At 42.4% G+C, this 24,872-nt stretch overlaps 1 long non-coding RNA gene across 5 annotated transcripts in view; it reads left to right on the top strand.

Moving 5' to 3' along the window:
* LOC106974249 (uncharacterized) overlaps nt 1-24,872 on the top strand; it is a 165,123-nt gene that overhangs the window by 73,967 nt on the left and 66,284 nt on the right. For all 5 annotated transcript variants that reach the window (XR_008295113.1, XR_008295115.1, XR_008295111.1 and 2 more), the window contains one exon: nt 11,757-11,846. This is a non-coding gene — a long non-coding RNA (uncharacterized LOC106974249). The remainder of the gene's footprint in view (nt 1-11,756; nt 11,847-24,872) is intronic.

Below are 24,872 nucleotides of genomic sequence, written 5' to 3'. Positions count from 1 at the left end.
CACCTCTAAGCTTTGGTTAAAAACTATATGATAGAGATGGATGCAAACAAGTGGTTTTGGTTTGCTGCCTAGAGAGAGGTGGGGCAGACCACCTTTTTGGAAGGAAACACACTGTCTGCTTCTCTAACTCATATTCTGAAGCCCCTGAGAAGTGTCATGTTTAATTCTGTTCACAGGCAAAATCTGGGAGGGAGCCGAAGGGAGACTTCCTTTATTTCAGATCCTCTTTCTGTTGTTGATTTCTTCACTTTTTGGCATGTACACACCACCAGGCTTCTTACTCCCACCAGGCTCTTTTGACCCCATTATCCAAACACAGTTTCCGGTACAATGTTATTCATATTCGATCTGACTATGCATGTAAATCAACCTGTTACCTCTTCCTAAGAGATTTGCACTCAAGTTTTATTTTTCCCACATACTTATACTCTTGAAGTCACCCAAGGGTAGTGGCTTTCTGAGGGTGAGGTTTATGCTCACTGAAGGGTAAGTGATACTTTTCACTTTTTTCCCATTACAAGTTATATTGTTTCAGCTGAAGCATTGTAAAACTTCTCAAATTCATTCCAGTTTTTCAGTGTGTATATACCTTCCCAAAGTACAAATGTCATTCCTTTGATAGGAACGTTACCCATGTTGCTTGCTGTAAACGCTGAACACTATCTAGGTCTTGCCTTCCCTCCAGGCATTGAAACTTGTGATTGCTGAGGGCAGGCAGCTTACTGGGAACAGCACAGAGGAGGAGGCAGGAAATAGAGTTGGGGGTGGGGCTGTTCTCTTCCTAGTTTCCCAGGGCAAGAAGGGCAACTGAGTTTGACTTAAAGACTTAAAGACAGAATTATTTCATTTTAGAATTGAGGGGGGAGCAGGGCCCAAATCCTCCCCAGTGAGTGGAGATATAAGTATTTGGTAAAATGGGTGTAGGAAGACAATATTCTATACGTGGTTAACAAACATACACTCACATGTTTGTAAAGTACTAGGAAAGGAAGGACTCAACTACGCACAAGTGCAGATTTAGCTTACTCATTCTGGTTTAATCGCTTGAAGGAATAATTTATCCTGACACACTCACTCACAAACATGACAGCCTGGGACAGCAACCCAGCCTCTCTTTCATATGACATCTTGAGAGCATACAGTAGCCAGATTATTTTCCTTTTGCATGAGTTCATTCTTTCTGGGCTGCTCGACAGACACTAAAAAAAGAATCCTACATTCCAAGCACCTAGTAGAAATAAACTGTCTTGTTTGAAATAGATGGTCTGAAAGTTATCGAAGAAATTCTCCCTCATACTAAAAAGTGAGAATTTTATTAGTTTTAATGGTGTCAGTAATTGTTTGTAGGAAATAGGTCAGGCAATTTGTTTCCTCACCTGTAAAATAAAATGTTTGGTATAGATGATCTCCAACTTTTTTCCCACTTTAAAATTATAGGAGTCTGTAATCTCTGTCTTGATTTCTATACCCTAGAGGAATAGGTTCAAATATAATTGATGCTTATGGCATAGAATTCTTTCCCAACTGAAAAATCTGTTGTAAGGCACATAGGCCTATTTTTTCAGTATTGCACAGGGTTCTAAGATGCTGAGGTTGCCAGACAGAAGCTGGTCATAGTTAATATTCATCTTAATATATATCTCAGGATGCTTTGGACCATTTCCACAAGCTTATTGGAGGGGCCTGGTTAAAGTCCCCTCAAACAAACTTATGCTGGCCACGAAACCAGAAATATTGAAAGCACAAATGTATTCCTGTTGCGTATGTCTTGTCGTCTATGCAGGCCCTAAGTGTGAATGATGGACTAGACGTTCTTGGCTTTTCCATTGAATTGGTGAGGATGTTTTTGACTGTAACAAAATACCCAGCTAAAAGCAACTTAACCAATAAAAAATTAATTTTCTCACATAGTATTAGAATTGGTTAATTGGGCTCCAGGTCAGCTTCTTTCAGATTTCTTGGCTTTCCTTTCCTGGGAACAAAATAGCTACAGCAGCTACAAGCATAGTGTCCTCACATGACAATATCCAAAGGCAGAAAGGATACTTCATCTCCATTATCTTCTTTATATTATGGAGGAAACCTTTCTTTGAAGCCTCCAGCAGACTTCCTCTTGTAGGTTAGTACTATGTTGCTTTCCTGAGACCATGGCATCATGGACATTCTATTAGTAAAGGAGAGGGTTGTCTGAATACATTGAGGAGGCAGTCAGTAATGTCTGCCTCATCTGTTCTGGCCAAAAATTTCACAACAGATCTAATTGGAAGGGAAGGTATAGAAGGTATTTTGTTCACAAGTATATACATAGGGGTGTCCGTCTCTTCATGCTTTTAGCCCACTATCCTTAATTTTCAGGGACCCTAGATAGCCACTGGTAAAGGTGAGATTGGGCCTATGGATGGTATGATGTAAGAGCAAGGGATAGGGACCCACACTGAAATAATGAACAAGTAGAGGCCCAGGTGGAGGTTGAGAGTGACTCTGAAGCTAATGGTAGTAGGAGAAGGGCTTCAGGCAGAGTATGGGAATTCTCTAGTCAGGCACACTCTGATATATGGTCTGCTTGACCCTTGCTGAGCAGCAGGGAAATTTGTAAGAGATTCCTGTGATAGCTGGCACCAAAATGCAGGATCCACTGACATTTTACATATCTGTAGGATGTTTCATCTCAGATAATTAACCAGAAAGCATATAATTATCTCAATTCTCTGACCTATTGCCTAGGGGTGGGTGATGCAGATACAAATAATGGGCTCTTGACTTCTCATGTTGGATTTGCTTTCTTGGGATTAGGGAACAGCAGCATGGGTGTCATTCTATTTTAAAAACCTATTTTGGCATCCCTGTAACATGTAATTAATTTGCTTATGTAATTTGCTCAAGTTCAGTCAAGTTTTTGACTTGAAGTTATTGTGTGGATTAATGTGTGAGTGCTTTAGTGAGAGCACACGCTTTTAGGAATGAAAGGTTGAAGGAAGTAAATAAGAAACACTGATGAGGCTCTCTACCATGTTTCTTGGCATGTAGTGCACACTCAATACATGTTAGTTTCCTTACCTCATTTAGCTTTCTTCCTGATGACCATTTCCCAAAATTCTCAGCAAAATGATCTCATCCTCTATTTTGGAGCATCCCCTACCCCTTCCCCATAAGACCAGGAAGAGTATAACCACTAATCCAAGACAAGATAATAAGAAATGAGAAGACAGAAAGAAGGGAAGGATTCTTTTATCATGTGCTGGGCACCTGTAATACATGTGTTAGGGATTCTAAGATGAGTTAAGACACATTCCTATCTGAAGGAGCTCACAGTCTGGAAAGAGAGGTGTAGGGAGAAAGACTATGAGATTTGAGGACCATGAGGACAAAATCTTGCATGAGGTGCAGGTGAGCACCTTAGAAAGGGTGCCTAGTTTACACTGGATGGCGGGGGTGGGCAGAGGAGGGCCATCAGGGAGTCTCCCTTGGGCCAATGATACCTTGTGCTGGGGGTTTGGCTCTAACACTTCTGCCAGGCTTCAGCCCTCAGGACCCTTGCTCACAGAAGAGGGAGATTGAAATAAAAGATGTCGCTTTCCCCAGAAGTCCTGAAGAGAGCCAAAGAGCAGCCATTATTCATCTTGTTGTGGGGTTTTTGGCTATAAAATTTGTATCAGGAGCCTCCATGTGGCCCCCTCTCCTGGGCACACACTGCATCATGGTGGTTGTTTTAGGAAAATCTATGAAAAGTCCACATGCCTAAGCCACAGCCCTTGGATTTTGGTCCAGTAGATCTGGAGTGGAGTCTGCAGAAGCTGGTTCTGAGGTGTAGCCGGGGTGGACGAATGGCTGGAGCAGAGGGTACTGGGAGAAACAGCACTGTCTGCTACTTATTTTCATATATGTTATCTCATTTAAGCTTCAGAACTGTGAGGGAGAGATTATCCATCTGGTTTGTGGACCAGAAACATGGAGAAAGTAAGGGAACTGCCTATGGTTGCTGGGCAAACTGAGCCTCACAGTGAGTCCTCCTCAGTGCAAATAGGGTGTGCATTGCATTGTGCAGCAATTCACTTAAAATCTTTTTTTAAATTTTTTAATGCTTTATTTTTGACAGAGACAGAGTGTGAGTGGGGGAGGAACAGAGAGAGAGACACACACACAGAATCCGAAGCAGGCTCCAGGCTCAGAGCTGTCAGCACAGAGCCCAACGCAGGGCTCAAACCCACCAACCATGAGATCATGACCTGAGCCAAAGTCGGCCGCTTAACCGACTGAGCCACCTAGGTGCCCCATCACTTAAAATTTTTCTAAATTAATTTTTTAATGTTTTGTTGTTTATTTTTGAGAGACAGAGACAGAGTGCAATCAGGGAAGGGGCAGAGAGAGAGAGGGAGACACAGAATCTGAAGCAGGCTCCAGGCTCTGAACTGTCAGCACAGGGCCCGATGCGGGGCTCAAACCCACAAACCGTGAGCTCATGATCTGAGCTGAAGTCAGATGCTTAACCGACTGAGCCACCCAGGCGTCTCTTAAAAATTTAGTTGTATCCTTCACTTGGAAGTTTTTCTGATCACTAAGGAAGAAGAAACCAGTTCCGTCAGAAAGTTATAGGTTTTGGGGGGTCACAATTTCTAACAATTCTCTGTGGGATCTTTTAAGGAAAATTGAACCATACGATGAACATTGTTCTCTACTGGAGTTTGTTAACACATACAAAAGTGCTGTTTACTTGACTTGGACTTTTTCCCTATAATGTGCCTGAGTAAAATGGCAGTAGCCTGTAATAACACCCATGCAGTCATTTGATGCAACCAGACATAGACCATAAACATGCAAGTTTACTTTATTCCTTTTTCAGATATTTATTGAGCACCTGATATACACCAGGATTACCTTAAGTTACTATGTGAGTGCCTGAATTTATTGGGAAAATTGGTGATTTAGGGTGTCAGTTGTATAGATCTATAATTTTAGAAAAGCAGAAAAAAATTTGCCGGTGTCTGGCTCCATTCTATCCCATTGCTCTCTGTGTTCATGTGTAGTTGGTGATATTTTCCAAATTAAGTTTAGGTTCATGCTCTTTGATGAAACAAGCCGATACAGGCCTTGATCGATATAGGCCGATATCAAGAGTAGGGAGATACAGAATGCTTTGAGAGGATTTAGCCTCTAAAACTGAGCTTCAGGTTGCTTAGATCATACATACAGAGCTCTTTGGGACATCTGACCCTTTCAAGGGCGCAAATTATGGGTGTCACCCTGATATCAGCATCGTGTGGCAGGCAAGTGACAGCAGGACTGCAGAGGCTGCAGAGGCTTCCACAAGCCTTGAGCCCTCCTGCAACAGGGCAGGGCAGGACCTGCTGGCCCAACTTCAGTTTGGAACCACAAGCCCTGTTAGTTTCCTGCTTCTCGTCCGTGTCAGACCTGGCCGCTGCCCAACATGGAAGGCCTCCTGGACACACTTACATGTGCTCATTCCTAGGTTGTTTTGTGCATTTTAGCCCCTGACTCATCCTCCCAGTGCTGTGCCTTCTGCCAGTCTTCCCAGCTTGTCCTCTGCAATCCCCATTCAGCTGTACAACCCCCGCCCCCTCACACGCTTGTCACAGAATGTTCCCTCCACTTCCTCGCCTTCACCCAAACCCAGCTCTCTCCAAGGTCAGGGGTCACAAAGAGAGCTTGCTCTTTCTCCCCGGCCCCAAAGACCAAAGAGCTGGAAGGCAGCAGGAGCGTCCTCTCAGCCCCCTCTGCTACTTGGTGTCTTTTCTCTGGTACTTGCTTGGGAAACCCCCTCTTTCTCTGAGGCTCTCTAGTCCCGTCACACCCTCCCCCGTCCTCACTGGCCACATGCCAACACAACACTTGAAAAGTGCTGTCAGGGTGAATATTTTCCAAGTCTTAGTAAATGAGAATATAAAATGTCTCAATAGATTTAAATTGGTTACGTACTGAAATGTGAGAATGCTTTGGATATCTTGGGTAAAATAAATTATTAAAATTAATTTTACTTGCTCCTTCTTATTTCTTAAATGTGACTACTGAAAAAATTTTAATTACATAAATGGCCCCTATTTGTGACTTTTGTCATTATATTTCTATTGACTAACTCTGGTCTAAGCACTTCCAGGTCCTATGTGGACATCAGACTCTGGCCTATAAGTCTTCATCCAGCTCCTTCATGATTTCAGTGTACTGGCTGAGGCATTTTTTATGAATTAAGAAAAACTTCATTGATTTTTAAATAAATATATTATAAATACATATTATAAATATATTTATTGATATTTTATATGTAAATATATATTAAATATAAGGTAAAGAATTTTCATTATAAATTAACAGAAAATGCAGATAATAAAATATTAATAAGTGCCCAGAAATCATACATATATGAAAGGGTATATGTTACTTTTTTTGTTACTTGCTTTTTATAATTTTCAGCATGTTGTAACCATCTTCCCGTGTCATTATGCATTCTCCTGTGACAGTTTTTTAAATGGTTGGCTGACATTTTCTTACAAGGGTATATACCCTAATTTATTTGCAGTCTTTGCTAAGTGGGCAGTATTTTTGAATTTTTCTGTTGTAAATGAGGCAGAATGCTTGCTAAGAGGGAATTTAAAGGGGTTTTTGGAGAGAGGACCATATTTAAAGATGTTAACATTTTCTAGCTATGGAAGGAGCAGGTCAGTCACAGAGGAGCCCACCTACTTATTTCCTGTCACACAATTGTCGCATAATTTCGGAGTATATATCCACTAGTTATCCCTGGGAAAAGCAGAAGTTAGTGCTGCAAACCAAAACAAATGCTTCAGACTCAAATGGTAAGTATTTCTAAGTTGGACAACTACCACCTTCTTGGGAGATGGATTTCTGGGTGGTGAGACTCTGGGTCTTCTCTTTGTGAGGGGGACCCCTCTCCTCCCCTGTGGAGTGTTGCTGGGAGCCAGGCACCCTCAGATAGGGTTGAGGTCCTGATGACTGTGGAGGGGAATGGGTCCCAGCTCAGGGATGCAGGCAAGGGAGAGAGCAGCAGGAAATCTCAGAGTGCCAGACAGTCATCTTTTGGAGTACACATGGCTGGCAGAGATGATCATTACGTCCCTGCAGGGATGATGGAGTGTGCTCTGACCTCAGAGAGCCCCAGGAATACTTGGGGGACACTCCATAGTGGGCACTGTGGTCTTGGTACTCCTCAGCCAGAGACTGTTAAGCCACTGACTGCTTGGGCTAAAAAATGGCTGAGATTTCCAACCGTGGTCGTCTGCTTCCATCAGAGGCTCAAATCAAGTCACTTGGGGAAATACTCAAAGCTAAAGGTGTCCCTAGGCAGGAAACTGTGCAGTTTATTTAATTATACATCTATCCACAAACACACAATATAATAAATGGTTAAACCAGAACCATCATAGCAAATAATTTCTTTTTAAAAAATTTCTTTTTTAAAAAAAGTCTTCATTTAAAAAAATGTTTATTTTTGTGACATAGAGAGAGAGAGAGAGATAGGCAGGGGTTTAGAGAGAGGGGGACAGAGGATCCAAAGCAAACTCTGTGCTGAACAGCAGCAAGCTCAACGTGGGGCTCAAACTCACAAACTGTGAGATCATGACCTGAGCAGAAGTCAGATGCTTAACACAAATAATTTCTAACTCCAGGATTACATCAGAGATACAAAAGGGGGGTAAGTGTGGTTGTCTTAAATGGGTATCTTTTCAGGGTTCATATAGTGTTCATTGCTGAAGTTCCAAAGCAGGCGAATGCTGCAGTCAGACTGCTTGGGTTTAATTTTTTTTCTTTAATGTTTATTTATTTTGAGAGACAGACGCAGAGTGTGAGAGGGGGTGCAGCAGAGAGAGAGACACACACAGAATCTGAAGCAGGCTCCAGGATCTGAGCAGTCAGCACAGAGCCTGATGCGGGCTTGAACTCGGGAACCATAAGATCATGACCTGAGCTGAAGTCGGCTGCTTAACCGACTGAGCCACCCAGGCACCCCAGATTGCTTGGGTATAAACCCAGATCCAACCACTGGTGATTTTGGACAGGTTGCCCAATGCCTCCTAATTTCTCATAGGGGCTTTAGGAGAAATAAATGCAGTAGCAAATACAAAGGGCTTAGCACAATGTCTGGCATATGCTCAATACATACTAATTGCTGTTCTTAACATTATCTTTATATTATTTGTCAAGTGTGTTATAATAGCTTCCTAATGGGTCTCATTACCTCCACTCCTCCTCTTTCTCCAATACATTCTCCACAAAGCAGCCAGAAATTTAAAAATTCAAACCTGATCATGTCACTCCCCTGTTTAAGGCCCTTCCCCCACCACTGCTCTCCCATTGCACTGAAGATAAAACCCATACCCAAACTCTTTGCCATGGTCTAGAAAGAAGGCATGCAGGATTTGGCATTGCGCCCTCTGTGACAGCCCTCCCTTCCTTCACCATACTTCCTGTGCTCCAGCCCCACAGGCCTGCTTGCTGGTCCTTGAACATCCTGTGCTTGTTCTTTCCTTGTAGACTTTGCACCTGTTCTGCCCCCACCTGCAGTGTGTGGCCCCCACCTCCACATGGCTGACTTCTTCATATCATCTACATCTTGGCTCAGATGGCACCTCCTCAAGAGTGTTCCCTGGCTGGCCCCCCAGTCTAAGTGACTCACCTGGCAGTTATAGTCACATCCTTTTGTTTTCTTTTCTTCCTGGCATCATCCTTCTGTTCATTTATTTGACTTCACATTTATTGTCTGTCTTTCTGCAGTGGGGTATAATCTCCCTGAGAGCAGGCACACTTTGTATCTTGTTTGGCACTAACCCCTGGCATCCAGAGCTGAGCCCAACACAGATTAGGAGCTCAAAAACTATTTGTAAAGTGAACGAATGATGGAATGAATGGTCTTAATAATTACACCCTATTCAAAGAAAGATCAGGTTCCATCTACAATTAAAAAGTGCTTTGATTGAAAAAGCATTTCAGTTGGAGCACTGATGATGGAACTTGGGGTCAATGGACTCTTAGGGCCTGCTAATTTCTGATTTTCTTTGTACTGAAAGGGTCATGGATTAAATGGCATTTCTCCTGGACATTGGGATTTTGAAAAGCACAAAGAGGGCCATAACTCAAGGGACATAAAAAATGACAAACTCAGAGGAGCCAGGCAAAGGCAGACTGTGGTGAAAATAATTAGTGATGAGCCATATAAACTACTCTGGTGAGAAAAGGGGAGGGGAGAGGACCTGTGCTTATCCCCCCTCTGCATGTTTCTGACACAGTGTGACTTGTGTGTCACTTGTGAAACACTGCTCTTTCAGAAGGCTTCAGTCCTTTGCTTCCCAAGGCAATCATCTCTTCCTACTGAAATTCAATTAAATCAGCCCTAATGAGTGGCTATGCAGAAAGAGGGCTCTTGTTTACAAAACACAGGGAACAATAATGAGCCAACATTAATTAGGATTGTTATATCAGATGAGAAAAAATGATTCTCCACCTCGACAGTGGGCAGATTTCTTCTTTCAAGCACCAAGTCTCAGACTTGAGAGAGAGAGGCCTTGTGGTCTTTGTTTACTGCTGTGAAGAAGATGTTTAAGAACAATACCACTAAATTTTCCCTTTGTTCTGCTGCCTTGTGTCAGGCCAGCCAATCAGGAGTCACTGTTTTTCTAGCTGTTGCCATACTGAATTTTCTGAATAAACACAGGCAACCACGTTTTAACCGCAGTGATAAAATACTTTTTTTTTTTTTTTTTAATTCTGTAGGCAAAGGGCCACGTCAGTAGGAGGGTTTGACATACGGGTCATGTTTACTCTTTGATCATCTGTCATTTTGTTAGAAGAAAGCATATGCCATCCTTTGCTCTGTTTCTAAAATAGATTCAGAGGAAGTGAGGAATTAATCTTAACCTTAAACACATTGAGCCCAGTATTTCCTATCCAACTGCAGAATGCACTATCTAGTTTCCTACACCTCGCCCTTGCTAAGTTTAGGTCCTTTAGGCCAGCTGTTAAGAAGGAAAAGAAGGGGGAAGGGAACATTGCTTTAGACGGATAAGGTGCTGCACTGCCCATTATCAATCCTGGCTGATTTCCTCCCTGCTCTGTGTCCCATTCCCTACCACGACAGAACCATGCAGCATCAGAGCTCATCACCCTTGTGATTTTTTCAGATGTTTGTCCCAAAACAGGATTGGCATGGGTCTCTCTCACTGTGTTCCACTTTGTTGTTATATACAGTCAGCCCACCAAGGACGTAGATCTTGTCCATCTTGGGACTCTCTAGAAAAACAAAGTTTTGCCTTGCTTTTGAAAAAATTGTTTCTAATAAAGGAGGCTCCTAGCATATCTTCAACTCACCTTCTGTACACGTAGCTGGTGCTGAGCCACAACATTTAGAGAATTTATATTTTAAGATTTTTCTTTACTAAGTTTAATGTTGCTAAGGTGACTGACTCTGCAGATGATCCAGCCAACATCCTTCAACCTTTAAAGACAATGAGACTTTAACTGTTGCAGATGGTGGCACTTATTCATGGTGTCCTGCTCTGTGCTTAGCACCCAGCCCTGGCTTGTGGTCAGTGTTCAGTACGTGCTTTGTGAATTGAACTGGAGTTAGTGTCTAAATGTCCCTTGGGGTGCTGGTGGCCCTCCAGTACAGGTGAGCTGGTCCCAGAGTGTGGATCTTCCCAGCGCATTGCAGTGGAGGGACTGCTCCTGGCCTTTCAGCCTGCTGCCCACTCATTTCCCATGCCCTCTGCCAGAGCTGGCTTCTGTTTTCCCCACAGGGATGGAGAGAATCAGAGCAGGCCTGATGATATCCCTGGGTCCCACGACTTAGAGACATAGCAGAACTTGGTGAAAGTTTTTATGAAACGAGCCGTGTGAAGGAAAAATAACTATGAAAATCTCCTGCACCCAGTGAAACCAAAACTGCCTCCCTCCCCCCTTTTTTTCATGGAAATTTTAAAACACTCATAAAGACTGAGCAAGGATGAGGGGCGCCTGGCTGGCTCAGTCCTTTAAGTGTCAGACTTCGCCTCAGGGCATGATCTCCCGGTTCCTGGGTTCCAGCCCTGCGTCCTCAGGCTCTGTGCTGACAGCTCAGAGCTTGGAGCCTGCTTCAGATTCTGTGTCTCCCTCTCTCTCTGCCCCCCGCCGCCCCCATGTGCTCACTCTCTCTCTCAAAAATAAATAAAAACATTAAAAAAAAAAAAAGACTGAGCAAGGATGAATACAAGGAACACTTGTGTACCCGTCATCTAGCTTCAACTGCCATCTGGTTTTTGCTAGTTTCATTTAGGAACTTCCTCCAGTTATGTGTGTTTGTGTGTGAGGGAAACTTTGCCTTACCTAACATGAGTTCTAGATATTTCCATATCATTTGGGTAAAAAGAAAATCTCACAATTGAAAACTTTACTATTGAGTCTTTTGTTGTGATGCCCTATTTTTAGGTCCTGGGACTGGCGGTTCCAGAATGTTTCAATTAAATGCTAGTAATGTAGAAAACAGCTTTTTTCCAAGGCCTCATGTCCCCTCCATCAGTGGCTCTCAGCCACTTCCTTCTGTCTGATTGAATCCTTAAACGTGTTCCTGATGGGCTGTTGGTGGGCTTGTGCTGCTTTGTCTGTCTGTCTGCTCCTGGCACCCACGCACTGTGGGCACAAGCTTCCTCTGTGCATTTGAGACCATTAGAGCTCAAACTTCTCTTAATTGCTGTATTTTCAGTGAAAGTCCTTTTGTCACAGGGCAATGACCCATTTTGTTTTTCTGACCACAGAGCTGATGGAGATGGGCTGCCACATCACACTGGGGGACTGACTGAGAGAAGGGGAGCAGTGGGCAGGACCCCGCTCACATGATAACCCAGGTAGTGCTTGTTTTGTATACAGAACTTTCCTTTTATAGATTGTAGTCCATTATTGGTACAGTTGAGAAAGATAAGGTGATGTCATCTGTTTTGATTTACATGCTAATAAAACAGGAAAAATCAAAGGGGGGGGTCCATAAAATTACTAGACCATCTTATGAAAAGTACTCCTTGACCAAATGTTATTCCTTGGTTCTCACGACTAATAATGAATTTGAACAGCTCAGGAGAGAATAAGCCTTGTGTCTGTGGTGCTTCTGATACAGCACAGGCTTCAATAGGTTAGTGATTTTTCCACTTAGATTAGAATAAACTCAACAGGATGATGTATATGCATAATATGTTAAACGAACTCAGAAAAATGAGTCTCAGATGTGTGTTGAAGCACACATTTCCCACAGGGGTGATACATGGATTGCAGTGGTCCTCGGCCTTCTCCCCCCAGATCCTTTCCTTGTCCTTCCCTTGCAGGCTGTTTCCCTGGCTTCTCTGTCACTTGGTGCCCTGTTGGATTCAGCTAGTGGACAGACTGCAGCATGGGAAGAATGGATAAGCTGGGTGCATTAGTTTCCTATGGCCGCTGTAAGAAATTACCACAAACTTTGGGACGTAAACAGCACAAGGTTAATATCTTACAGTTCTGGAGGTCTGAATGAAGCCTTATGGGACTAAAATCAAGGAGTCAGCAGGGCCACCCTCCTTCTGGAAGTTCTTGTTTCCTTTTCTTTTCCAGTTTCGAGAGGCTGCCTATGTTCCTTGACTTGTGGCCACATCACTTCAACTGCTGCATCCATTGTCACGTTGCTTTCTCTGACTCTGACTTTCCTTACTCCCTCTTGTGAGGAATCTTGTGATTACACTAGGTCCACTTGAATAATCTAGGGTCAGCTCTCCGTCTGACGACCTTTTACCTAATCACAGCTGCAAAGTCCCTTTTGCCCTGTAAGAGGACATGTTTGTAAATCCTGGGGATTAGAATGTGAACATCGTTGGAGGGGCCATCATGCTCCCTACCACATCGGGGTTCTCCTCCATACCAAAGATGATCTAGGCCCATGGGCTCTGGTAAGGCTCCTGCTCCCTTAGTCCTTGTGGCCTAAAGGTGACAGTGGCTTCCCACTGCTGTTAATTCCCCCGGTGCTGCCTTGTGCCCAGATTGGCTAATCATCCTCTTTTTTGTCACCTGTGTAAAAAATTCTCTTTGTTTGAAATATGGAAATTTGCTTTCTGTTTTCCTGGTTTGACCCCGACTGATAAGGTGGAGGGGTGATACCTGGGTGCTGATGGTCTCTGCTGGAGATTGGGGCCGGGGGCACGTGGGGGAATCTCTTTGCTTTGGGCAGTGACTTGAAGATTAGCAGAGGCCTCGCCTTCCATTTGGCAAGAGCTCTCTCCCTCTCTGGGCCAGGATGTGCAGGCAAGGTGGAGCTGCAAGGACAGCAGTGATTTGAGGTGTGTGGGGCCTCTGGTTGAGACCAGTCCAGTATCTGAGCGCAGATAGGAATAGCTCCCTAACCAAAGGTTCTGGGCTATTAAAAAGGACTATTTAAGACAAGCTGTCAAAGCATTTGTGGGAAGAGGCTTTATTTCTGAAAAGTCTGAAGCTCTTCCATTTATTTTCTGCATGATCGTGAACAAATGATCTAGTTTCTCAGACTCACTGTCTTCATCTGTTAAAATGAGACAATCGTACTTAATTTCAAAGGTCTGCATGCGGGTTCAGTGGGGGTGATATACATGGTGGAGCAGGAGGAATCACTAAATAATGTAAGTCTTCTGTTGGTTAATTCTAAAAATTCTGAGCACCTCCCACGGGCTGGTTACTATCCTAAGTTCCTGCTTTTGTTAAGTTTTCTGTCGGTTGTGAAGATAGACATTGCTCAAATAATCACACTAATATATATCTAATTATGAGCATGGCTTGATAGGTACGTGGTTCTTTGAGGACATATGAGAAAGAAGCCTGACTTTAACCAGGGCCTCAGGAAAGCATCTGGGCTATAATTTGAAGGATGAGCAAAAGTTAATTATAAATGAAATGTAAAGGGATTGGGGAAACAGCATGTACAAAGGCCCTGGGGTAGAGTGGCACATGGTGTCCAAGGACATGGAGGAAGCCCAAAGAGAAAAAGCAGTACAAGGTGAGGTAGAGGAGGCAGGTGGGGACAGACCGTGTAAGACCTTGGAAGGATTTTAGTTCTTATGAGAGAGCCCATGGGGAGACACTGAGGGATTTTGGGAAGTGCATGTGTGTCTGTGTCTCAACAGCTTTATGATTTAGCCGATCACTCTGGCTACTGCATGGAGGACAGATTGGAGAGGGTTGAGAGAAGATGAGGGTAGACCAGTTGGGAGGGACTGGCATGGCCTAAATCAGAGGCTGGGTGATGGCTTGGATTAGGTGAGCACGAAGGGCAAAGGAGACGCAGGGTGTCAGCTTGCACCCGGGGTGAATAGTGGTGCTGCTCTTAGAGGCAGAGGGTCCTAGAGAGAGCTCATCCTGGATGGGCACCAATCATGAATTTGGTTCTAGATATGCTGAGTTTGAGGAGCTGGGGTAACAGCCAGGAGGAGATGTCCAATGAGCCACTCAGGAGAGGTCTGCTCTGGAGTTAGAGCTTTGGGCATCACGGGCTTATAAATAATAACTACTTGGGCATAGATACAATTGTCTTTCAGACAAGCTAACGTGTAAGGAGGTTTTATTCTGTGCCAGGCACAATTCTAAACACTTTACTTGTATTAACTCATCTAATCTCCATAACTTCCTTTTGAGATACTTCCCCTATTTTACAGATGAGGAAACTGAGGCAATAGAGTGTTGCCATACCTGCTTGAGGTAAAACAGTCTCAGAACCAGGGTCCAAACCCAGGCGGTCTCCTGCACCAGTGTCATTACCCCCTTTGCCATACTGCCCCTCTCTGTCAAGGCTCATAGCTTATTCCTGGGACGGAGACTGTCCTAACATACGCACTTTGTTGCAAAAGCTGGGCCATTGGTTTTCAGGGAGGTATAGGGAATGTTGGTGTTTCTGGTTGCCATGGTTTGCATAATATACATTCCTCACCTGCTGGAATCCCACTGCCTTGAGTAGCAGCTGCCAGAAGCTGCAGAACAAACATGTGCCGGCAGCAAAGCGAAGCACATGGAGAAGAGGGTGAGGATGAAGACAGGCATGCGGCAATTCCCCTTTCAAGCAAAAACATGTCTGAGATGCCTTCAGGTTGCCCACGGGTTCTGCATCTCTCCACACAGGTAACCACTGACTGTAGCAAAACCAGGATCATTAATATTTACCGCGTGGGAAAACTTGGCCCTAAAGTTAAACAATGAGCTGTCTGCCTTTCACCCAAGACTGTGAACTTTATGATGCCAAGTGAAAAAGGCTCACCAACTTTATCTCTACAATCCTCCCAGTGCTTTTGCATAGCACAGGCACCTTCAGAAAGCAATTGCCTCCAGCAAGTGGGTGTAGTTCCACGGCCCTGCGCAGAGAGGAGAGGGAGGATGAGCCTAAGATAAGTTATATAAGCTCTGGATCAGAGCTATGTACAGGCGGGTGCCACTAGTGCAACGCGCTTTATCCTAAGAGGGGGCTGTGTCCTTTCCTGGAGTGTTGTTGCAGCTGGCAACTGGTTTAGCCAAAGGCAGCTTAATGCCCCATAAAATGATTAGATAAGGATGAAGGCAGGGTCATAGTTGGCTGTCCTGTTGCACAGCTGAAGAACATTAAATACGGCGCCCGGTGTGCAGGCCGCCGCAGACAAATACCCCGGTTGCCCAGCCTGCTGAAGATGCAGCAGCCAGTGGCTCAGCTGCACAAGGAACAGAAACTATCGCCATCTTCCTGTCTGTCACACCCACTTCGTGCTTGTGCTTGGGATGGGTCCCACTGCCTCCCGGCTACCTTCTCTACTGCACTGCTGAGCCGTTTGCTTCAGATGTAATTTCAGGGCCCAGAAGGCACCTGCTGAAGTAGTGAGCTCACATTCAGTGCAACATTCCAGGGTCACATTCAGACACCTACTGTGTCTCCTTGTGCAGAAGGAGCTTCAAAGAAGAAGGAAGCGCAGATCTGCCCTCGGGCTAGGGTCTGAGGGGGATGTGATTATGTGATAAGCCTAATGCATTCAGAAAACCTGGTAGGATTCTGAAAGGGGGTTGTCAGACAGGGTGGGTATTCCAGGTATAGAAAAAAACCTCAGTTGGTAATTGAAGGTTTCTACCTAATACATGAAGGCCTTTATGGTAACTTGAGCTGTCTCCAGACGGGGTGAGTAGTTTCATGAGAGAGTAAAACTTCTGTGGTATTTACATAAAGAACAGAAGACCACATGTTACGGGGGTTCTCACTTTGAGGTTTGGACTTCATGCCCTGCAGAGTCCCCTCCTACTTAGTTTTTATTTTTCAAGCCCTTCAAGATGACTTTTTTCCCCCACTGAACATGTTAGCTTGCTAAGAGGATCGTTGAATGAAAATATGCAAAGATAATTTAAGAGGCTAAAAGTTTTTTTTTTTTTGTATCAGGAGACTAAATGAATATGTAGCATTCTCTAAATATAGCCTTCTATGTAAATTGACACTCTTTTCATAGAAAAAACTTAAATAGAATTGAAGGTTGAGAGAGTCAAAATTATTCTTAAATGTTCCAAAAAGATGCAGCAAACTGCATGGTTGGTAAGGAAAGATAGCATTTTTTAAAATGTAGTTAAGTTATTCTTTTTTAAAATAGGCAATACAAGCACATCTTAAATAATTCAAATATACCCAGCAAATCTGCTTGCCACCTCTGCCCTCTAATTCTCTAAGGAGCTTTCCCAAGGGCAGCCACTGTTAACAGCTTCTTATGTATTCCTCGAGAAAGAGATATACTAAACAAGTATGTGTGTGTGCAGCAATGCTCTGTATACTGTTCTAAAGATTATATTTTGAAAATTTTTCTGTATCGTTGCTTAATTATATCTAATAGCCGCATAGTATTTTTGTATACTATATACTGTGTATTTTTGATATATCTATATTTATAGTATACTATGCTATCATTAGGTACCATATAGTATAACATTATATATATATATGTATAGTATATATATATATAGTATAGTATATATAGTATAGTATACTACTGTATAATATAGTACATTATAATATATAGTATAGTGTACTATACTACATATACTACTATGCAGAATATACTATATATGGTAGAGTATACTATATATATATATATATCAATACAAAGAACTACTCTGCAGAGCATATATATATAATATACATACTATACTATATATATATATATACTATGCAGAGTGTGTGTGTATATATACATATATATATATATACACACACTATGCAGAGTAGTTCTTTGTATTTATATATACATAGAGTATAGTATATACTGTATTGATATACATATAGTATGGTATATACTATACTAGTATACAATTATGCCGAGTATAGTATATACTTAATATACTCTGCATAGTAGTTCTTTGTATTGATGTTCCATAATTCATTTAACCTTGGACTAGTTTTGACACCACTATCATCTCCGTCCTCTCCTATTAAAGAGTAAAACTCCACAAAAGCAGAGACTTTGTCTCATTTGTACCCAGAACCCACATGAACAGTAGCTGGAATGTGGCAGGTGTTCAATAAATATTTGGTAAAAGAGTTAGTAAATTGCAGGAAAATATTTATTTAAATTTACTTTTAAAAAAACTTTAAAAAAATTTTTATTTACAGCCAACAAATTTTTAAAAATTATAAAATTTTTATGATTGTAAACATTGTAAAAATATATCTTCATTATGAAAGTTTGAAAAATTAGGAAAATTGAGAAGAATCATAGACCAGCTGCTCAGAGACCACCACTGTTAACATTTCAGTATCTTTCCTGTTAACCTTTCCTCTGTATACATTTTAGTGTAACTGTGATTTTATTTTCCCCATACATTTTTATCCTGCTTTCTTTCCAGTAGCATTCTAACATGTACATTTTTATTAAGAACTTCATAAGCATATTTTGAAATGGTTATTCTATAATGGTGATACATTTTTAATTATTCATATACTTTTCTGTCTTCCTGAGTACTTGACCTTCATCTTTTCGCCTTGGCCAAGGTACCTCCTGCTTGTGGGAGTGATGTCAGGAGCAAGAGTGAGGTAATACTTAGCATCTGACATTCAGATAGGATTATGCTACAAGGAGAAAGGATTTGCTATTCCTTTGGCCAAAGCCCTCTCTTGCACATTACCACCAAGCCTGGATGACCCAGACCATAGAGTTTTCCTATGGTGTGAAGAAGATGCTCGTTTGGCCTCAACAGCAAAGCAGGAAGCTTGCTGCTCAGTAGATGCAGGGCTATGTTTAACACAAAAGGAAGCAAGATAAAAGTTTGCTCCCTTTCAATCTCAGATGCAGATGGGACAGAGAGGAGAGAGAAGGGAGGAAAGTGAAAGAATTAAGTGTGGTTCTCAATTTACTGTGCATTTTATAACTGGAGAAAACCTACCCTGCGCCTCCCCCCACTGATCACTTATGTTTAAGAATTTGGGAGGAGACCTCTGTGCATAGTAGGGTAGCTCTGTCTGATTAGGAAGAGGGGCTATGTGGTTATACTGCACCAGCAAAGGGTCTGGCTGCCACTTTCTGGAATACCTCTCTATTCCCAGAGGTGTCCATACTGAGTTGAAAGCCAGCGAGCCTGTGTGATTTGTTGTGGTGGACCAAGGTAAGCAAGCAGCGAGGCCTGGGGGTGGGCTGTAAGTCAGGGGCTGGATGGGGTCTTTGACAACTGCTTAGAGGTGTTCAGCCATCAGAAGCCAAGGCAAGACCTAATTAAGCAAGGTGCAAACAGGGGCTTGGCAAAACCAAGAGATGAGGTTGAGCTAAACTAGCAGCAGCCTCCATCAGTGAATGTTGGCAAATCACAGAGCAGCCTTGGGTCTGCTCCAGAGACCAAAGGAGGAAGCAACACTGCACTCAAGGTCACCTCTTCATTTCTGATGCCAAAAGGACACATAGGATGCCCCTCTCTAGTCAGATGCCATCTTAATGAGAGAGGCAGTGTGTGAGAGATTTAACCTTTTTATCCAAGGCGTCTGACCACCACCTAAATTATCAATGCAGACTAAACTTTAAATCAGATTGGACAGTGAGTTAATCTTTCCCCACTAATCAGTAGAGTCAAACTAGAGGAATTAGAGGTTAAATAAATAACGATTACAACTTTTGCACATATGAGTTGAAATGTGATTTGTATTTTGTGATCCCTACTGAATACACTACTTCACTAAGTGACTAAATATAGTGAATTTCTCCCATTCCCTTCTGTTTGGAATTTAAGTTTCTCCAGTTTTGCATTGTTAGAGATGTTGTATGAACTTTATGCATTTAAACTTGTGGCACACAGGAGGCACTAAAACAAATAGTTCTTCTTTGAACTGGCATATTCACTGGGAATGTAGAATAGCTTGTGTGTGAGATCTAAGCCTCCATATAATAAGGCAACACCTTGCTTCTTGTAGTAGAAGATGAGCCCAGAATGAGATGGATTGGTAAGAACCAGAGTAAAAAAATAGATAATTGACCTTTACATTATATAAATGGACAGAATTTTTGGAGTGTGTGATTGAGAGAGAAGAGAGACGAGGTTGAAGCAGGATGGTGGAAGACTGGAGTCTATTCTGAGAAGGGGCCTAGAGACTTCTGGGAGTAGGGATACAATCAAGGAATTTTAAGTTGCAGATCTGTGGTGTATATCCTGCCATTGCCTCATTCTTTGACAGTCTTCTCTTCACACAAATGCCCCTCCGTTGGTTTTATTTATTTTGTTGGTTTATTGACTGGGGGTGATGAAAATTAAGCAAAAGGGGTTGAATTCAATATCTGGTCAGTATGAGGAAGAATTGGGACCCATAGTTGACAGATGAGATTATCTATGATGATCCTTGAAATGAACATCTCAGGGCAAATGGGAGCTCATATCTGGAAGTGACTACTAGAGGTTCAACCTCCATTCCCCTAGCAATTCAGAAATGTTACATAGGCCATGGAAACTTCCCAATTAGCGGAACAGGGAATCAGGTCAATCTTGTGTGTTTATTAGGGGGACACCAGTTGACCAATGGTATTTATGTGTATCTTTGCCATCATCAACCAATGGAAAGGGGAGCTTCCCCTCACTGTGTAAGAGATCCCCTACTCTCCAGTGTCCTCTTTGGCAGAACACATCCATCATCAACCCTATTAGAGGATGAAAACAATGGCAGGTTGGCGAGAGCTGGTGGAAGAAGCTACATATGGGGATATAATTATAATATCTTACGTTATTTATTTTAGGTAGCATACGTTAATAGTCCAGTTGGCCCTTCCAAGACTGCTACTTCTCCCTGTTCCTATATGTATTCTAAGCTATTGTAATCCATTTTTGTCAAGGAAGAAGCACACGTTTTCTTAGGGTTTTGGGTCTGCCTCTTGGTTCCAGCCTGAAACTGGTCTGGTCTCATGTCTCATGACTATTTAAACTTTAGCAGATTTCCTGGATTCTCCCTCAGTCTGGAAATTTCTCAGAACAAGTTATTCTCTTTTCTTCAGCGTTTACCTCTTACATCAGAGAAGAGCCCTATGTGTTCTCTATGCACACGAGCCCTTTCTAGAGGTCTTACTTTGGTCATATAACACATTCCTTTTGTTGTGGCCTCATGGATCGCCTGTCTAGCCTCCACCCTTCTATTTTCTCACCTTTTTGTTTCCTCTTTTTTGCTTCATTTCCTCTCAATTTTGCTTAGGCTGTTTGCTCACCATCCTTGTTGCAAGAGGTCAAGCCTGCCTGCCCATATCTGTATTCATTGTCAGCACTATAAAGCCCATATTTGATCTTACAACTCTCTTCATAGCAAAAATGGCTTACAGTGTAGCACATAAATGTTTGGGGAGACAGACTTTCCTCGGAGCATCTTAAACATTGAAAAGTAGGAAAGTCATCACATCATATGATTAATAGAGTCTGAACAGGACTATCCAAATAGACTGAACATATTGCCAATGAAAGGAGATTATGGATTAGCACATACAAAAAAAGCAGTAAACTTAATCTAAAACATGACTAAATTTTATAAACTGCTGACATCCCTTAAGCAGAATTTCCAAAGCCAGACTCCGTTTCAAATTCCTTTACTCTTGTCTTAAGCATTAACTGTACTTGGTGAGCAACCTGTGAGTTAAAGGCCCTGCCCAGTCCCACCAAATGCCTTATAGCTGCCAAAAAGACTGAAGTTGAAAGTGGTCTGATAACCTGACTGCAGGCAGTCTGAAGCTTGGCATAATTGTATGACATGAGGCTCTTGGGAGAATGATGATAAACCTAATTGGCAGACTTCCCCTGCCTTGTGAGAGGTAGAAAATGGGAATAGAGACTATGTGGAAGGGAGGTGGGGAAGGAGACAACAAGCACAAGCCGCCCTTGTTGCTTTCACCTTCAGAAATCAGAAGTTGGAAGATATTTGAAGGGTGGGAGCATGGAGATTGATAGAAAACAAACAGACAAACAAACCCATGGTTAGAGCAAGTATCCGCAGGAAGTTTTCCTGGGTTGAGACACCTCTGCTAAGCTAAGTTCAAAGGAATGTTTTTGAACTGGTGAACTTCTTTTTTGCTTTCCTCCTCCTCTTATCACAACACCTCATGTTTAGTGAATGCATTGAAATCTTCAAACTTTAATGTGATTTAATGTTTTCATTAATGTAATATTTAAGAAGAAGATCAAACTGCATAAGGATAGGACTTGATACATTAATGGTATCTTTCACGACATCATCACAACAACCAGTAAGGTAAACAGGGCAGGTATTATTCCATCCCATTCTACATATGAGGAAACTGAGACCCAGGGACTCATTTGTTCAAGGTTAAATGGCTGTAAGAGATGGAGTCAAAAACCATGTTTTCTGACTTGGCCACACTTCCTTTTTCTGCCGTTAAATTTCCATTCACAAGGGCTTTCAGCCCCAGCTAAAGACTTTATCACATGAACTCCTTTCCTGATCTTAGTTGTATTTGTCTTAGTATAGAGTGTATAAATGTTTGGATTACCTTTCTGTGGCTGTGGCATTGAGCACTTATTCAACAAACATGTTGAACATCTGATAGAGTCAGGCACTGAACTTAGCTCTGATGATGCAGTCTTTGCTCTTGAATTGCTTATTGTTTATCCCAGGGTTCTTGGACATGGGAAGATAAATTACAAAATGATTTAATAGATGCCCATGGAGATAAATGAACAAGACTGAGGACACAGCACCCAATTATACCTGGGGGAGTCAGGGAAGGAGGTGATATCAGAGCTTTGTCTCTGAGGAGGAGAGGGGTCTGCCAAGCAAAGGAGGGGCAAGAATGTTCTAGGGAGAGGGTCCAGAGCATGTATCACATGGAGTGAAGACTGTGCACAGTGGTCTGAAGCCTGTGTGTGGTAGGGAGGGAAGACTTGTAAAAATCTTTGTAGACCAAGTTAAGGAATTTGTATTTTATCACGTTGGTGCTAGCGGACCACCAGAGGATTTTCAGCAGGTAACTTGATGTGTAGAGGAAGATGCGACAAAATGGGCATATTGATATTTTAACCTTTTGGGACTCGGAGAACTTGTTTGAAAATTAATTTGTATACATGTAGTGTGGTGGTGCTCAAATGTTGGTATGTACCAGAATTATCGAGAGGGCTTATTCAGAGGTGGATCGCTGGATTGTACCCCACAGCTTCTGATTCAGTAGGGCTGTGTGGGGTTAGAAAATTTACATATTTAACAAGTTCCCAGGTGACACTGGTGCTGCTAAGTCATTTGAAATTTATTTTTTCAGGCATTTGAGATACAATAAAGATTTTCTAAAAATATCTGAACCAAGGATTGCAATCATCATCAGATAATATAAAAAATAGAATTATGCGTGAGGCACTGTGCTGAATGCTCTATGACAGAAGCATTTTGTTAAAAAATTTTTTAAATGTTTCTTTATTTTTGAAGGAGAAAGAGACAGAGTGTGAGTGGGGGAGGGGCAGAGAGCGAGGGAGACACAGAATCCGAAGCAGGCTCCAACCTCTGAGCTGTCAGCACAGCTCTGACACGGGGCTCGAACTCACAAGCTGTGAGATCATGACCTGAGCTGAAGATATGACAGAAGCATTTAATTGGACATGACTCCTTGCTCTGGGGAGTTCATGGTGATGGCTTGGGGTAGGATGGAATGGGTAACTGACCATTCTTCAGTTTATTTCTAGTGGACTGTCTGCTGTTTTTATTCCAGAAAAGACTCAGAAAACAGAACTATTGCTGAGATTGAAGTTGTCATAAATTCTGAGATTCTCACCAAAATTATTCTGTCACAATGGTGAAATTTTGGGCTGGAGGGAGGAAGTGTGAAGCAATCACATACCATCTTATCATGTGACAAAATTGTCTTATGACTAAGAATCATCTGACAATTAATTGAGTGGAGATAAGAAAAACCAAGAGCTGAGTAATCAGAGGAACATCACTGTTTGGAGCAGGGAACTGGATCGTGTAACGAATGTAAGACACTGCAGGGCTTTTTGCTTGTTTCTAAAATAGATGTCTTTCCTAGAATTCTTTGCTTAAAACTCTGCTCTAGGATGTAGTATTCTTTGTCTCAATTGTAGACAGCCTCAGAATATGACATCAGTGGGTTTTAGTGGAACCTTCCAGCGTCTGCGGCAAATAACCCTCTCTTGACCTTCAGTCTGCATGCTGGTTCTGGGGAGTCTGTTTCATGAAATATTGATAGAGAAGATGACTCCAGAGCAACGCATAGAATGAATGATGCTTCTTTGATGTGTTAAGCCGTCTTCCTGCCTTAAAAGACTGTGAGGGAAAAAATAGCCCTTAGAAGAAGCCATTCTTAGAAGGACTCCTCACTTGATTGGCACTCACACTTAAATATACAAGACAGATTTCACGCCTCTCTCCTCCTAGCTGTCTCCAGTGAAACACCCCAAAACCCTGGCATGGGCTGATTGCTCTCTTTGCGGAATGTGAGAAAACACCACTGTTCATCACTGTTCATCTAGATTACTGCAGTCAGCTAATACCTGATTCATCTGCCTCTGATTGCCTTTGTCTCTACTCCTTCTCTTTAGATGGGCTGTTTTCAGCTGCTGTGCCCAGACACACAGTGGACTTGAACCCGTTATAGGTAGAAAGCCAAATTTTGATTAGCAGGTGAAAATAATTTTTGGCTACAGCTAAATAGAACCGTAACAACAACAGCAGCTAACATTTATATGACCCTTCCTGAGTGCCAGGCACTGCCCTAAGCACTTGACGTATATCAATTTATTTAATCCACATGAAGGATCCAGTGAAGGACATTCTATTATTAATCCCATTTTCAGACGAGGAAACTGAGGCACAGAGAAGGCAAGTCACTTGCCTAAGTTTCCGCAAATAGTAAGTGGCGGAGCTACATTTCAGAATTTGTGCTCTCGACCCATCCTCCTGAGGATTCACAACCAGCTCGACTGTCCTCGTCTTTGCAGCTCCGCCTGCTTTCCTTCCCACTCCTTCCTGAGGAGGAAATTGCTGCTTTATCTGCGCTCCAGTAATACCTCATATACACCTTGATAATAATGCTTATCCCACCATGGTTGATGCATTAATCATCCTGCTAGGCTGAGAGTAAGCCTGTGACTCATGCCTGTGACCTCCTATCTCCTGCAAGGTCTGAAGGGCTGTTGTTTCTCAGTAATTCCTGTTGTTGAGTGGAAATTCTGACATTTCATGTATAATTTTTAGAAGGAAATTACGTCTCATTTCAAATGTATTTTGAGACCTGACCAATTGAGTTCTGAATTCAATTTCATTAAATTATGCATAAAATAGGAACAGAATGGCTAACACTGTGCTAGGTCGAGGGTTACAACTGTGAGCAAAGCAGACACAGTCCAAACATTATAGGACCTTAGTGACTAGTGTGGGGAGCTGAGTATCTAATTATGGCAGTAGGTACTGA

Source organism: Acinonyx jubatus, chromosome C1 (assembly GCF_027475565.1).
Source record: "Acinonyx jubatus isolate Ajub_Pintada_27869175 chromosome C1, VMU_Ajub_asm_v1.0, whole genome shotgun sequence".
Lineage (NCBI taxonomy): Eukaryota > Metazoa > Chordata > Mammalia > Carnivora > Felidae > Acinonyx > Acinonyx jubatus.
This window is presented reverse-complemented; position numbering and strand designations above follow the sequence as displayed.